Here is a 12957-nt window from a genome sequence, read left to right on the forward strand (position 1 = left end):
ATACTGTTATTTTCAATATTTTCACTTAACAATTGAAGCGTGTATTGTTGCTCGGCTAGATGATCAATAAATACTTGACCTTTAGTCTCGTCCCAGACAATACGCATTTCCTCGTGTGCATTATCTGTAGGTAAACGCTGTGTAAATGAAATATCAAGAACTACCTTTACAGGTGTATGGTCTGAAAATTCATTCAGCGGAAGGATTTCAAAGTCAGAAATGATATCAATGTTGTTAATATTTAAGATGAAATAATCAACAACACTATTACCGTTTCTACTGTGAAAAGTAAAATCTCCTATATTCGCATCTCTCTTTAATCTACCGTTAGTGATAATCATGTTCGTAGATTTACATAAATTCAGTAACCTTGTACCGTTGAAATCTGTCCCTTGATCTTTACTGGGTCAAGTTTAACAGCTGATCAATATACCTGTCAAAATGTAAATAATCAACCTCATTCGAAGTACGGCTATTAAAATTGCCATTTAATAAGACCTTGCCTTTATTTTGATATTTTTCAGTACCTGTCTCAATAATATCAAAAATATCTATTTCCTGCCTATTTAATACTTTTGAATTTTGTGGCGGAATATATACACTGCAAATAAAAATATCATCTGTCAAATGGAAATGTGACTTATGTATTTTTATCCATACAACACCACATTGTGTTTTTCCACAATCTTAATTTTGTTTCTCAAAAAATGTTTAAAGTATACTGAAATACCACTGCTGTAACGGCCTTTCCTAACGTTCTGTGACTTATTTCCATATAAATGTTCACTATCAAAACCTTTTATTTCTACATTTAAACTAGTTTTCTTTGATAACCATGTTTCTGATGCAATAAATATGTCATGATTATACACTATATCCAAAAAGTCAGGATCACATAATTTTCTGCTCAGTCCATTTACGTTCCAGGAGAGAAATTTTAATTGTTTCCCTCGACTTCCCTAATAATTTTGCGTAGTGGCATTCTTTCCAGTAACTGACCGTTAATGTACAGTTTTTTCCCGACAAATTTTGTATCATTTCCATTTTCTGCTTCGGCTTTTTTTACTGAGTAAAGCTCCTTTCTTGCATCTCGCACCTGTTTAGGTTGTTGTATACCGACTCCTACTTTTCGCTCTTTCAGCTGCTCACGCTTATCGAATCCAGCTTTACGGACTATTTCCCGCTCCGAATAATAATGGAATTTTACCACAGTAGGCTAAAGTAAATAACAGATTCACTCAAAATGTCAGTGATTCTGTTTTCTTATCCTTGTAAACCTTGTGAATCTAATGTGATTAAACTGCAAATTAAAGTTTTTTTTCACTCTTGCAATGATTGCCCAAACCAAGAAAACCCTTTGAATATAAATACAATTTAAAAAAGTTAATTCCATATATCAGCAAAAAATAAATCAACTCCCAGTGCTATAATGCACTCAAAGTCACAGTCACTTTAAATAACAGGTGTGTATTGATGCTGGTTCTCAATTAAATACATGTCAATACAGTAGCAGTGACATCACTATGACATTACATGGAATACACTTCTTCTTTGATCTGCTGGTGTCTTCTTTGATCTGCTGGTGTCGGCACACATCAAAAGAAACAATTGTCAAACAGGTTAAACCCAGTTTCTGACGGCAGGTGTCAAAAATTTGGGTAAATTTAAGTTTTCTTATTTAAGTCACAGAAAGTGTCAGTGATAATATTATGTTTCTAAAGTCTTGGTTTTGAAAAATACGAGTAAAATTAAGTGGATTGAAGGAAATTTCTGAGCCAGTCAAGGTAAGATACTTTCTAAAGGTCAAAAAAGAATGTGTAAGCTAATGTAATGTAAACCCTACTGTTAATTTGTGCTTGTCCGCGGACAGATGGAATGCAAAAACGCACTTGCTGTTCGCCGTCTAAAAGTCTCGAGTCGGACATAGGAATTCCACATCTGAAGGAATTATGTTTAATTAATTTGTTTGTTTGGTAATTAATGGCGATTAAATGATCAGGGATATTAAAGTGATGATAATTGTTGCTTAAAACTTCTATACGAGCAATAGTGTACACATGCGGATCAATTAGTGAAGTATACCTCGTACGCGTGTTGGTGATAAACAAATCAATTAAGTGTGTCAGTCCATTTAGAAGGGGTAATTATGCCTCTCGGCAAATACGCTTCCTGCTACCGACTGCACATCTTTGTCGATAAAACTACGTATGTTCCAACAGTTTAAGGACAATTTTTTTCCAGTATTTTTTTTTGTAGCATTTTTATAAATTAATCGCCATTTTCTATCGCCAAAAATTGCGTTTTAATCGACACTTTCATAAAATAATCGCCATTTGACCATAATGTCGATTGGCAGCGCAAGCACTCAATCTGACTAAAGTACTTGATCTTCTAAACGAAGATCTGAGAACGACCCATTCACATTCGTCTTCTGTATATTTTGGATTTCCAATATTGCTATTTTTATTTTCGCAAATCTATTTTTGTTTGAACCAACCAGACAACCTGTTCGAATGTCAAGGAGTAAGAAAAATTTGCAGTTAATCCAGGTCTCGAACCCGGGACCTCTCATTTACAAAGCAAGTGCCCTACCGACTGAGCTAACCGGCTATCTGACATCGTTTGACATAAAAATTGTTGATATCAAAACCCACGGCTTTTAAAGCTTGCAGGATATTGTAAGGTAGCTTTTGATTGGCTAGCGGAAGGGTCGTCAGAACGAGGCCATGAATAGCTCGTTGTCAGATCCTATGCGTAGCGTAATAGGAGATGTACTTTAGTCAGATTGCGCAAGCACTGATATGACACAAGGTCATAACTCTTGCACCAATATTTCATGAATTATCCCCTCTTTTTGTGCCCATGAGTAGTGGGGGCATATAGATTTGCTCTTGTCTGTGCGTCCGTCCCAAGTTCGTGACGCGACTAGCTCAAAAAGTATTTGATATAAATTGATAAAATCTTGCATGAGTCTTTATCATGATATGAACTTGCGCACCTCCTATTTTTCGTCTGGCTCCGCCCCCTATTTTTAGAGTTATGGCCCCTGAAATAGTCAAAAATGCACATTTTCACCTTGTGACACGCCTATCTCAAAAAGTATTTGATATAGATTCATGAAACCTTGCATGAGTCCTTATCATGATATGAACTTGCGCACCTCCTATCTTTCGTCTGGCTCCGCTGTACTTTTTCTTTGATGTCATTCATTCCGTAAGGCTTTTATGTGGCTATTTTTCTCTTACATGGCTAAAAGAACAATAGAGAGAACAAAAGAGTAGCCACATAAGTATCCATATGTAGGAACGTCCGTCCGTACGTCAACAACTTGTTGTCTGCACGATATTGGTTTCATTTATGATTTTATTTTAACCAAACTTGCACACAACTTGTATCATCATAAGATCTCGGTTCCTTTCTTGAACTGGCCAGATTCCAGTATGGGTTCCAGAGTTATGGCCCTTGAAAGGGCCAGAATAAGCTATTTTGACCTTGTCTGCACAATAGCAGCTTCATTTATGATTTTATTTTAACCAAAATTGCACACAACTTGTATCACCATACAATCTTGGTTCCTTTCTTGAACTGGCCAGATTCCATTATGGAGTCCAGAGTTATGGCCCCTGATAGGGCCAGAATTACCTAATTTGACCTTGTCTGCACAATAGCAGCTTCATTTATGATTTGAATTTAATCAAACTTGCACAAAACTTGTGTCACCATAAGATCTTGGTTCCTTTCTTGAACCGGCCAGATCCCATAATTTGGGTTCAGAGTTATGGCCCCTGAAAGGGCCAGAGTTAGCTATTTTGACCTTGTCTGCACAATAGCAGCTTCATTTATGATTTGATTTTAACCCAACTTGCACACAACTTGTATCATCATAAGATCTCGATTCCTTTCTATATGCCCAAAGGGACATATTACGTTATCGCCTCGGTGTCTGTCTGTCTGTTGGTTAGCAATTTCCCTTCCACTCTGTAACTCTTGAACCCCTTGAAAGATTTCAAAGAAACCTTACACAAATGTTCACCACTTTGAAACGATGTGCAGAGCGCATGTTTTGGATGGCTCACTTCAAGATCAAGGTCACGCTTAGGGGTCAAAGGTCAAATGAATTTCTTTTGTGTGTTTATTACTCTGCATTTGCGTTGCATTGCAGTGCTCTTGTTTTTATTTGGCAGATCCTTGTTTTGTTCACTTACAATAATTTTTTTAATTACTTCCCTATTATGTTACTATAAATAGCTTATTTAGTAACTTTTTTATTATTAGCCGTAGGGAAAAACCGAGACCACTTTTCTGTGGTACAACATGGATGGTACCTCCAATTTTTAGGTGTATTTTGACATATCTGAAAATTTCAACTATATTTTCTCATGATTCTTTTGATTGATCTTGATTATGATTTTTCTACCTTCTTGTCCTTAAGTGCAGTGATAACAGGTGAGCGATATAGGGCCATTATGGCCCTCTTGTTAGAGTTATGGTCCCTGAAATAGTCAAAAATGCATATTTTCACCTTGTGACACGCCTAACTCAAAAAGTATTTGATATAGATTCATGAAACCTTGCATGAGTCTTAACCGTGATATAAACTTGAGCACCTCCTATTTTTTATCTGACTGCCCACTATTTTCAGAGTTATGGCCCCTGAAATAGTCAAAAATGCACATTTTCACCTTGTGACACACCTAGCTCAAAAAGTATATGATATAAATGGATGAAAACTTACATGAGTCTGTATCATGATATGAACTTGCACACCTCTTATTTATTTGCTGGCTCCTCCCCCTACTTTTAAAGTAATAGCCCCTGAAATAGTAAAAAAATGTACATTTTCACCTAATTATGTGCCTAACTCAAAGTATTTAATGTAAATGAAACCTTGCTTGAGTCTTTATCATAATGTGACCTTGCACACTTGGCATTCTTCTTGAAAATCTTAGCATTTATTACAGAGTTATGGCCCTTGAAATAGCCAAAATAGTGGATTTTTTGTTTGTGATGCTCTTAGCTCAAAAAGTATATGGTATAATACAATGAATCCTTTTCATAATTTTTAGCTCATCTGATTTTTTGAAAAAAAATGATGAGTTATTGTCATCACTTGAGCGGTTGTCGGCGTCGGCGTCGGCGTCGGCGTCTGCGTCGGCGTTGCCTGGTTAAGTTTTATGTTTAGGTCAGCTTTTCTCCTAAACTATCAAAGCTATTGCTTTGAAACTTGGAATACTTGTTCACCATCATAAGCTGACCCTGTATAGCAAGAAACATAACTCCATCTTGCTTTTTGCAAGATTTATGGCCCCTTTTGTACTTAGAAAATATCAGATTTCTTGGTTAAGTTTTATGTTTAGGTCAATTTTTCTCCTAAACTATCAAAGCTATTGCTTTGAAACTTGGAATACTTGTTCACCATCATAAGCAGACCCTGTACATCAAGAAACATAACTCCATCTTGCTTTTTGCAAGAATTATTGCCCCTTTTGGACTTAGAAAATCAGTTTTCTTGGTTAAGTTTTATGTTTAGGTCAGCTTTAATCCTAAACTATCAAAGCTATTGCTTTAAAACTTGCAACACTTGGTCACCGTCATAGGCTGACCTGTACAGCAAGAAACATAACTCCATCCTGCTTTTTGCAAGATTTATGGCCCCTTTTGGACTTAGAAAATATCAGATTTCTTGGTTAAGTTTTATGTTTAGGTAAACTTTTTCTCTTAAACTATCAAAGCTATTGCTTTGAAACTTGTAACACTTGTTCACCATCATAAGCTGACCCTGTACAGCAAGCAACATAACTCCATCCTGCTTTTTGCAATAATTATTGCCCCTTTTGGACTTAGAAAAATCATTTTCTTGGTTGAATATTATGTTTAAGTCAACTTTTCTCATAAACTATCAAAGCTATTGCTTTAAAACTTGCAACAGTTTTTCACCATCATAAGTGGACACTGTACATCAAGAAACATAACTCTATCCTGCTTTTTGCAAGAATGATGGCCCTTTTTAGACTTAGAAAATCATGGGTAGGACAATATTTCTATTATACAAAAAAAATCAGATGAGCGTCAGCACCCGCAAGGCGGTGCTCTTGTTTTTTAAATCATCACCATATCCAGTGTTTATTTGTCGACTGCTGCGGGTGTCCCAGTAACTAGGGTAGGCAGCAGGTGGCTAGATTGTTTAACACCCAGTCTCCATGCTTCTCTGTCATGTGGGTCAAAGCTGTCAAGGTTGTAAGCCTTCAAGTCCCGCTTGACACATTCCAACCAGGTCTTTTTAGGTCTCCCACGTCCTTTGGAGTTTGGTATGGATATACTCAAGATTGAGTTGATGCATGAGGATGCACGAATGACATGGCCATACCACCTCAGGCGTCTGGTACGAATAGGGGTCAAACTATACCCCATTAAGACTGCAAACATTTGTATTATTTCCCCTAATTTGTGACAAATGTACCAGTTAGGGGCACACCCTGTGTCCTACAGACACATTCTAGTTACTTAGAATTTGAGGTTAAAGTTTTGATACACTTTCACTCTATCTCATAGAGATAGGCCCTAAAATTTTCTATGATAGAATTACATTAAATAAAGTCTAGAAATTAATTTCCAAGTCCTTGAAACAACCAAAAATGATTTCACAAATGTGAAGTTTATGATAGTTTTGTTAATATCAATAACAGAAGTTTTAATTTTTAATTTAAAGTTGTGATCCACAAAGAATGACAACTCTTGCCTTGGGCTAGTACTTATAAGTAGAGATCTATTAGTTTACTTCCCTTGCAATTACACAATTGAGAGGAAAATGAAAACTGTTTAAGACACAATATCATACTTTTTTGTACAACAAAATCATTAAGGATTTATTCATTTGTGTTTGATTTACCCCTTAAGACATGGTTCCTATGATTCTGTCAACTTACATATGGTAAAAAATTAACTTTTAACAAGCCAATAATAAAACGAAGTACCAGTAGGTAAATAATAGTGCAGATAATACAGTTTTGCTTGTATCAAAATGTCACAATAGATCCACTTTTGTAATACAGAACACCTGGTAGGATTAGTAAAGGTGCAATTATATTGATCTCTATTTCCTATGCCTATATCTCAGATTTGATTCAAACTTAGTTGTTCCACCTTATCACCCACATCATACAGTTTAGACATAATTTTATCATTTGATAGTGAAAATGCAGCCTATAGGTTCTGCATGAATGTTTTTAGATATTATTGAGTCTTATGATGGTTGAACTGTAGATGTAAAATTGGAAGTCCATGTCTGAACAGTGAACAATACTATATATATGTGCTAAGTACTTGACATAATTATGTATTTTTCTCATGCAAGTGTTTATTTAAATATTAATTATCACTTAGATATTTGATCTTTTTGTCACACAAAAAACAGAATTTTCTTTGAATTTTGAGTCATTTTTGCAGTATTTCCCACTTTTTGCAATTTTACTTCCAGTACAGGAATTCCCTGTAAGTTTCGGTGGGAATTCCCACCCCTGAGAAATAAGGGCAGTAACACATTAAAACATCTTGCAGAGATTTAGATATGAGTAAATGCAAATACACTGAACAAAAAGTTGTTATTTATTATTATTTTTTTTTATGTTTCCTTAAAAATTCTATGCTTCCTATCATTAAATAATACACATCATTGTGAACTTATTTAAATATCTAACTTTTAACAATATTTAATTAGCTCACCTGTCTCATAGTGACAAGGTGAGCTTTTGTGATCACCCTTCGTCCGTCGTGCGTGCGTGTGTCCGTCCGTCAATCAACAATTTCTTGTCTGCACGATAATGGTTTCATTTATGATTTTATTTTAACCAAACTTGCACACAACTTGTATCACCATAAGATCTCGGTTCCTTTCTTGAACTGGCCAGATCCCATTATGGGTTCCAGAGTTATGGCCCCTGAAAGGGCCAAAATTAGCTATTTTGAGCTTGTCTGCACAATAGCAGCTTTATTATGTCTCCCCCAGGAGACATATTGTTTTTGCCCTGTCCGTCCGTCCTTCCGTCCGTCCGTACGTCACACTTCATTTCCGAGCAATAACTGGAGAACCATTTGACCTAGAACCTTCAAACTTCATAGGGTTGTAGGGCTGCTGGAGTAGACAACCCCTATTGTTTTTGGGGTCACTCCGTCAAAGGTCAAGGTCACAGGGGCCTGAACATTGAAAACTATTTCCGATCAATAACTAGAGAACCACCTGACCCAGAATGTTGAAACTTCATACGATGATTGGTCATGAAGAGTAGATGACCCCTATTGATTTTGGGGTCACTCTGTCAAAGGTCAAGGTCACAGGGGCCTGAACATTGAAAACTATTTCCGATCAATAACTAGAGAACCACTTGACCCAGAATGTTGAAACTTCATAGGATGATTGATCATGAAGAGTAGATGACCCCTATTGATTTTGGGGTCACTCCGTCAAAGGTCAAGGTCACAGGGGCCTGAACATTGAAAACCATTTCCGATCAGTAACTAGAGAACCACTTGACCCAGAATGTTGAAACTTCAAAGGATGATTGGTCATGCAGAGTAGATGACCCCTATCGATTTTGGGGTCACTCCATTAAAGGTCAAGGTCACAGGGGCCTGAACATTGAAAACCATTTCCGGTCAGTAACTTGAGAACCACTTGACCCAGAATGTTGCAACTTAATAGGATGATTGGTCATGCAGAGTAGATGACCCCTAATGATTTTGGGGTCACTCTGTGACAGGTCAAGGTCACAGGGGCCTGAACATTGAAAACCATTTCCGGTCAGTAACTTGAGAACCACTTGACTCAGAATTATGAAACTTCATAGGATGATTGGTCATGCAGGGTAGATGACCCCTAACGATTTAAGGGTCACTCTGTTAAAGGTCAAGGCCACAGGGGCCTGAACATGGAAAAACCATTTCCAATCAGTAACTTGAGAACCTTTCGACCCAGAATGTTGAAACTTCATAGGATGATTGTTCATGCAGAGTAAATGACCCCTATTGTTTTTGGGGTCACTCCGTTAAAGGTCAAGGTTACAGGGGCCTGAACATTGATAACCAGTTCCGATCAATAACTTGAGAACCACTTGACCCAGAATGTTGAAACTTCATAGGATGATTGAACATGCAGAGTAGATGACCCCTATTGATTTTGGGGTCAGTCTATTAAAAGTCAAGGTCACAATGGCCTGTTCATGTAAAATCATTTTTTGGAAAATAACTTGAGAACCACTTGACCTACAATGTTGAAACTTAATAGGATGATTGGACATGCAGAGTAGATGACCCCTATTTATTTTGAGGTCACTTGATCAAAGGTCAAGGTCACAGGAGCCTGAACAGTGACTTGAGAACCACTAGGCCAAGAGTGTCGAAATTTAGTGGGATGACTGGACATGCCAAATAGATGATCCCTATTGCAGCCAACCATCAGTGTCTCTTTGACTTTCGCTCCTGACCTCTATTGACTTCTTGCCTATAGGACTTTGCATTGGGGGAGACATGCGCTTTTTTACAAAAGCATTTTCTAGTTTATGATTTGATTTTTACCAAACTTGCACACAACTTGTATCACCATAAGATCTTGGTTCCTTTCTGGAACTGGCCAGATTCCATTATGGGTTCCAGAGTAATGGCCCCTGAAAGGCCCAAAAATAGCTATTTTGACCTTGTCTGCACAATAGCAGCTTTATTTATGATTTGATTTTTACCAAACTTGCACACAACTTGTATCACCATAAGATCTTGGTTCCTTTCTGGAACTGGCAAGATTCCATTATGGGTTCCAGAGTTATGGCCCCTGAAGGGGTCAAAATGAGCTATTTTGACCTTGTCTGCACAATAGCAGCTTCATTTATGATTTGATTTTAACCAAACTTGCACAAAACTTGTATCACCATATGATCTTGGTTCCTTTCTTGAACTGGCCAGATCCCATAATAGTTTATAGAGTTATGGCCCCTGATAGGGCCGGAATTAGCTATTTGACCTTGTCTGCACAATAACAGCTTCATTTATGATTTGAATTTAATCAAACTTGCACAAAACTTGTGTCACCATAAGATCTTGGTTCCTTTCTTGAACCGGCCAGATTCCATAATGGGTTCCAGAGTTATGGCCCCTGAAAGGGCCAAAATTGGCTATTTTGACCTTGTCTGCACAATAGCAGCTTCATTTATGATTTGATTTTAACCAAACTTGCACACAACTTTTATCACCACAAGATCTTGGTTCCTTTCTTGAACTGGCCAGATTTCTTCATGGGTTCCAGAGTTATGGCCCCTTAAAGGTCCAAAATTGGCTTTTTTGGCTTTTGCAGCCATATAGAGACTTCATTTATGGTTTTATTTGATACAAACTTCAAAAATATCTTCAACAACAATAAATTTTGAATTCCATGACAAATCAGATTCAATCGTAGGTTCCAGAGTTATTTTATATCTGATTGCCTCCCCTGATGTAATAAATATGGATTTATATATATCAGTAAATACTTACAGGACTTATTTGAAATTTCATTATCGTTATTAGTTGGACTGAGACAATCAGGGTAGATAACTATCTACTGATTTTATGTCAAATTACCTCCCTTTATTTCAAATTAAAATGGGTATATCTCCATAACTAATGAAGATACTAATCTGAAATTTCATTTATGTCAACAGATTTATTTGGCAGATCCTTCTTTTGTTCACTTACAATATATATTTTTTTAATTACTTCACATTTACGTTACTATAAATAGCTTATTTTAGTAACTTTTTTATTATTGGCCGTAGGAAAAAACCGAGACCTCTTTTCTGTGGTACAACATGGATGGTACCTCCAATTTTTAGGTATATTTTGACATATCTATACCTTGTAAGAATTTTTTTCTTTTTGGTTAAATTTCTTCCCTTTGTTGTTCCTGTCCTTTGGACTTAGATATTTTTTCTGAGGACCTTCTTGTCCTCAAGTGCAACGATAACAGGTGAGCGATATAGGGCCATCATGGCCCTCTTGTTTTTAGCTCACCTGTCACAAAGTGACAAGGTGAGCTTTTGTGATCGCGCGGTGTCCGTCATCCGTCCGTCCGTGCGTGTGTGCGTCCGTAAACTTTTGCTTGTGACCACTCTAGAGGTCACATTTTTCATGGGATCTTTATGAAAGTTGGTCAGAATGTTCATCTTGATGATATCTAGGTCAAGTTCGAAACTGGGTCACGTGCCATTAAAAACTAGGTCAGCAGGTCTAAAAATAGAAAAACCTTGTTACCTCTCTAGAGGCCATATATTTCACAAGATCTTCATGAAAATTGGTCAGAATGTTCACCTTGATGATATCTAGGTCAAGTTCGAAACTGGGTCACGTGCCATCAAAAATTAGGTCAGTAGGTCTAAAAATAGAGAAACCTTGTGACCTCTCTAGAGGCCATATATTTCACAAGATCTTCATGAAAATTGGTCAGAACGTTCACCTTGATATCTAGGTCAAGTTCGAAACTGGGTCACGTGCCGTCAAAATCTAGGTCAGTAGGTCAAATAATAGAAAAACCTTGTGACCTCTCTAAAGGCCATATTTTTCATGGGATCTGTATGAAAGTTGGTCTGAATGTTCATTTTGATGATATCTAGGTCAAGTTCGAAACTGGGTCACGTGCCATCAAAAACTAGGTCAGTAGGTCTAAAAATAGAAAAACCTTGTGACCTCTCTAGAGGCCATATATTTCATGAGATCTTCATCAAAATTGGTCAGAATGTTCACCTTGATGATATCTAGTTCAAGTTCAAAAGTGGGTCAAGTGCCCTCAAAAACTAGGTCAGTAGGTCAAATAATAGAAAAACCTTGTGACCTCTCTAGAGGCCATATTTTTCATGGGATCTGTATGAAATTTGGTCTGAATGTATTTTGATGATATCTAGGTCAGGTTCAAAAGTGGGTCACGTACCATCAAAAAGTAGGTCAGTAGGTTAAATAATAGGAAAACCTTGTGACCTCTCTAAAGGCCATATTTTTCATGAGATCTGTATGAAAGTTGGTCTGAATGTTTATCTTGATGATATCTAGGTCAAGTTCGAAACAGGGTCATGTGCGGTCAAAAGCTAGGTCAGTAGGTCTAAAAATAGAAAAACCTTGTGACCTCTCTAGAGGCCATACTTGTGAATGGATCTCCATAAAAATTGGTCAAAGTGTTCACCTTGATGATATCTAGGAGAAGTTTGAAACTGGGTCACGTGCCTTAAAAAACTAGGTCAGTAGGGCAAATAATAAAAAAACCTTGTGACCTCTCTAGAGGCCATACTTTTCATGTGATCTGTATGAAAGTTGGTCTGAATGTTCATCTTGATGATATCTAGGTCAAGTTTGAAACTGGGTCAACTGCGGTCAAAAACTAGGTCAGTAGGTCTAAAATTATTAAATATTTTTCAATGGATCTTCATGAAAATTGATCTGATTGTCCACCTTGATGATATCTAGGTTAGTTTCGAAACTGGGTCACGTGCGGTCAAAAACTAGGTCAGTAGGTATGAAAATAGAAAAACCTTGTGACCTCTCTAGAGGCCATATTTTTCATGAGATCTTCATGAAAATTAGTGAGAATGTTCACCTTGATGGTATCTAGGTAAAATTTAAAACAGGGTCACGTACCTTTGAAAACTAGGTCAATAGGTCAAATAATAGAAAAACCTTGGGACCTCTCTAGAGACCATATTTTTCAATGGATCTTCATGAAAATTGGTTAGAATTTTTATCTTGATAATATCTAGGTCAAGTTTGAAACTGGGTCACATGCCTTCAAAAACTAGGTCACTATGTCAAATAATAGAAAAAACGACGTCGTACTCAAAACTGGGTCATGTGGGAAGAGGTGAGCGATTCAGGACCATCATGGTCCTCTTGTTTATCTTTCTTATCCAACTGAATTTAGTCAATATTTAGAAGTTTCGTATGGCATAT

The 12957-nt window shown here is 36.9% G+C and overlaps 1 protein-coding gene across 2 annotated transcripts in view; it reads left to right on the forward strand.

The window, feature by feature from the left end:
- Positions 1 to 12957, forward strand: part of LOC123559576 (prenylated Rab acceptor protein 1-like) — a 74692-nt gene that overhangs the window by 12324 nt on the left and 49411 nt on the right. The gene's annotated exons all lie outside the window — the stretch shown is intronic.

This window comes from Mercenaria mercenaria, chromosome 10 (genome assembly GCF_021730395.1).
Source record: "Mercenaria mercenaria strain notata chromosome 10, MADL_Memer_1, whole genome shotgun sequence".
NCBI classification, from domain to species: Eukaryota; Metazoa; Mollusca; class Bivalvia; order Venerida; family Veneridae; genus Mercenaria; species Mercenaria mercenaria.